Here is a 4074-nt window from a genome sequence, read left to right as displayed (position 1 = left end):
GGATCACCACCATGTTTCTAACCATCAAAAGGACAATTTTCCACAAAAGCAAAGGACATCAGGAAAAAAACATAACATGGGGACAAAATAAAAATGAATGAGTAGCTATGAAATTCTTGTTAAGAAAAATGTTAACTTGTGACCTTTGCCATACTCAACTTTTCTAAAGATATAAATTGCCTAGACCATACAACATCAAAACCTGGTAGTTTATAAACTGTTGGCTTGGAACCAATCATACTTTTCACTCTTTATCTAGTTGTTCTTGCACCATGAAATCCTATCTGATTCATGCTAATGCTAGTTTAGATTATCTTTTCTTAGCCCCTAACAACTACATTCCGGTTCAAAAAGAGCCTATCAAATGGTCTGTGCCTTAAATTTAGGTTTTGTTTAGGATCCTAACTTAAACATTAAAATCAGCTTTTCTTAAAAATACATTGCAAAATCCTGCAAATTAGACTCTATAGTAATTAATGCTGGTAGGTGAAAACAGTAATTTTAACGGTAGTGATCACTTTAGTTTTACAGCATACTTCATTATGAATGGCCTAAATGTGGTTCACATGCGTTGAAGAAAACAGAAAATCTTATAATGTATGAGCTCAAAACTGATACACTTTAACAGTCAACTCTGCACAAATAACTGTGGTGGGTTTATTAGCTTAAGCAATTCCAATAAAGTCCCTCTCCTATTTATTCCATCCTCAAGGAGGAAAAAAAAAAAAAAAAATATATATATATATATATATATATATATATATATATATATATCTGCAAATTATTAAGATATTCAAATTTAGGGATAATCAACTATAAATGTTATACTCAGAGTTATCACCAACGTTCCAAACCTAAGTTGCTAAAGATGCCCTTGTTTTAGCATCCTTTTATATAGAAAGCAAGATCTCATTCTGATATTCAAAAGATTTTGAAAAAGGAAAAAAGTCATTAGACTTGGTATCTCACTTTTTATGGGGAAGAAAATCTTAAAAGTATCTTCATATGTAAAGTAAAATGAATTGTGGAGCTATAAAAGCCACTAGAGTAACAGTTTCAGAAAGCCCCATTCTAAAATCATCTGGAAATGTGTGTGTATAAAGCATGAAAAAAAATGAGTGGGAATATTGTAGAAGAGTGGACCATGTGTGGGAGATAAAAATAATCATGCCCATGGTGGGGTCATCAGGGCTGCCAGATAATCCACAACGTCATAAAAGAAAAACGTTAGTTTAGAAATTTTTAACAGGGCCAAAACGTAAAATGTTAAAATACAGAGACAAAAATGAATGAGATAACCCTCCCCAACATCAAGTTCCATAAGAAAATAGGAAGAAAAAAGTTGACATAGCATCTTTTTAACTATACCAAATCTTAACTGACTTAAAGATGTATTATGCTTGGGCCATGAAACCCACCAGATTCTCATTATCAACAGATTTATCTTTTCCCCTCCCTTCCACCCAAATTTAGTTCAGTTTTCCTGCAGAAAAAGTACAGCATCCCTATATTAATAAGAAATGAAAACAGTGAGTACAACTGATATAGATCCATTGACTTTTATTACAAATGTACTTGATCACTTGGCTTCAAAAAGTTTAAAATCAATACCCTATTTTCTGTATGCCAGTACAAAGCAAACTGTTTTACAAATTAAATACCTAAAACTTTGACAAAAATATTAAAATTTGATGAAAAACAATTATAAAAATCCTTAATCTTTCTCTTCAAAAAAGGAGGCAGTCTTCCCAGTCCTATTATACAATATTAATAATATTCACCATTTTTAGAATAGGTAGCTAAATTATATTTTTCTGTTAGCATACAAAACTCTTAGACTAATAATTTTATTTGTATATGCTCCAGTTAAGTTTGTGAATGCCATCTGATTGCAATATAATTAACTATCTTTAATTGAATCCTAATTTACATTTATTTAATAATTTGCATAGATTGAAAGGGATAAAGGTTATTCTACGACTAATTATCATAGGCTATTACAGTGCTACTACTTTTCAAGGCAGTATTTGCTCCCAAATGAAATTATCTTTCTTTAGGCAGGGGTTAAAATTACTAGCAGCTTTCTCCATTACCTGAAAAATCAAATTGGAATAGTAATCCAACCCTAGATATGAAGGCCTTAAAAATATTGATATACTTTCCTCTTTGAGTCAAATTTCAACCCCTGCATGGGACAACTAGAAAGTGAGACTTTCAAGGTTTTTTATTTCCCTGTTGGTTTTGGTTTCTACTCTCCATGGCTTTTGAGAAGCTGGAAAACAGTTTGTATTTCCTGACTAGCATTGTCTTTTTTCCATTTGGCAAATATTCATCTACTTCCAATCAGTATCTAGTAGAGGAAAAGCCGACATGGCTTTTCTTAAGAACTTCCTTTGTTGTCAAAGGCATGTATAATGATTTCTACAGTTCTGGTTAGTTAACTTTAGCTCCCTCTGTGGCTGGATGACTGCTGCTTCTAACACCAGCATGATAAATAGGAGGCACAAATAAAAAGTAGCTTAAAAAAAAAAAGGATTTGGTGATTTAAAAGAAAAAAACCGAACAACTTCAAACACACACACATACACACACACACACACACACACACACACACACACACACACACACACACAAGCATTTCAAATCTGGTGGCTGATCTCTGGATTAAATTACTTGACAGTGTCTCTCATTTTAAAGAACATCAATATTGCAATGCATTTCAAGTTTTCTTTTATACTTAGGCAAATAATACAGTTTAACCAAGCTCTTGGACCTTAATTGTAAGACAAAGCAGATCAATAAATATAAGGCATGCTTGTCAGGAATTAAGTTTTGTTTGCTTGCTTTTGGCACATTTGATCATACTGTCTTCTATGAATAACACATATGGTCAAATATACCATTTCCTTTTTTGTTTCAGCACAAACAGGGTTTACCAACTAGTAAAATAAAAACAAGGAAAAACTCCAACATAAAACACTGAGATATAGAACCTTGGTAAAGTACCGAGCACCTGGGGGGGGGGGGGCGGGGAGGGAGGGAAAGGATGAATGAAACAGGAGAGGGGAGAAGGAAAGGTTTGAGAGGGTGCTTGGGGAGGTAAAGTGAGATGCTTAAAAAAGAGCATCTTTACAGTCACTTAGTCTTTTCTATGATCACTTTTTAAATCTTGAAAAGATCTGCATGTGGATTTCTTTTTAAACCCACTGACCATAAACCAGACACTGGTTTCAAAATCTTAGTAAGATTGTGTTCAACTGTTATAGTGTGAAGACAATTGCACAATACATGTGCTTCTTGATCCGGTAGGATTCCAAGCAGAATCTGAAGTCTATAGGTAAGAAAGGCTTCACTTTGGGTAACTCTGACCCTAAAGAAAACCTCATGAAAGAACTCACATCTCAAAGAAAGGACACTTTGCCTAAGTTTGCTGTGTTTTTGTTGACTTGCACTACTTATTGCTGGCTACTATGAAACACTGATCTAGGAGTACTCCAACAACCTGTAGTACAAGGCTTAACTTTAAGAAGCTATAGTAAACAAGAGACAAAATCAAAGCAATTCTCTTTCCTAATTAGTAACAGCACAGAGAATGCAGTCTTTTCCATATCACAGTTAAAATACAGTGAACAAAACAGCTCAACAAACCTTAAGACAAAAAAGTGCAGGTTATTAATGTTTACATGCAGTTGATAAGCATTCCAAATGTCACATTATGCACTGTAAAAGCTCAACTTTACTATATGGAAATAAGAAAATGCACCTTGGGGGAAGGGGAAAAGCAATTTAATCATTTCCAGTGATTTTGTAAGTAAAGAAACTCCTAACTACTGTACGGTCACCTCATATTTAACATTGTATGAATATTAAAAGCAAACAATTTAATGGGAAAATGCACAGTACAATGAAAATAGCTTGTTATCAACACATACAGTAGATCTCAAAAACAAAGACAACACACTCAACCAGAGAGCTTAAAAATATCAAATCAATCAAAACCCAAAGAACCAGCAGAAAAAAAAAATCCTTCAAAAAGACAACTGTTTAGCCTTCCTAGGCCAATGCCAATGCTTT

At 33.5% G+C, this 4074-nt stretch overlaps 1 protein-coding gene across 1 annotated transcript in view; it reads right to left on the bottom strand.

The window, feature by feature from the left end:
• Positions 1 to 2910: 2910 nt before the first annotated feature.
• Positions 2911 to 4074, bottom strand: part of PURA (purine rich element binding protein A) — a 3663-nt gene continuing 2499 nt past the window's right edge. The window contains exon 1 of the mRNA XM_008056124.2: positions 2911 to 4074. This exon is cut by the window's right edge and continues 2499 nt beyond it. The gene's annotated coding sequence lies outside the window, so the exon portion shown is untranslated.

Source organism: Carlito syrichta, unplaced genomic scaffold (genome assembly GCF_000164805.1).
Source record: "Carlito syrichta isolate Samal-C Ts95f unplaced genomic scaffold, Tarsius_syrichta-2.0.1 Scaffold302231, whole genome shotgun sequence".
NCBI classification, from domain to species: Eukaryota; Metazoa; Chordata; class Mammalia; order Primates; family Tarsiidae; genus Carlito; species Carlito syrichta.
The sequence above is the reverse complement of the archived record's forward strand: the minus strand, read 5'-3'. Positions and strand labels throughout refer to the sequence as shown.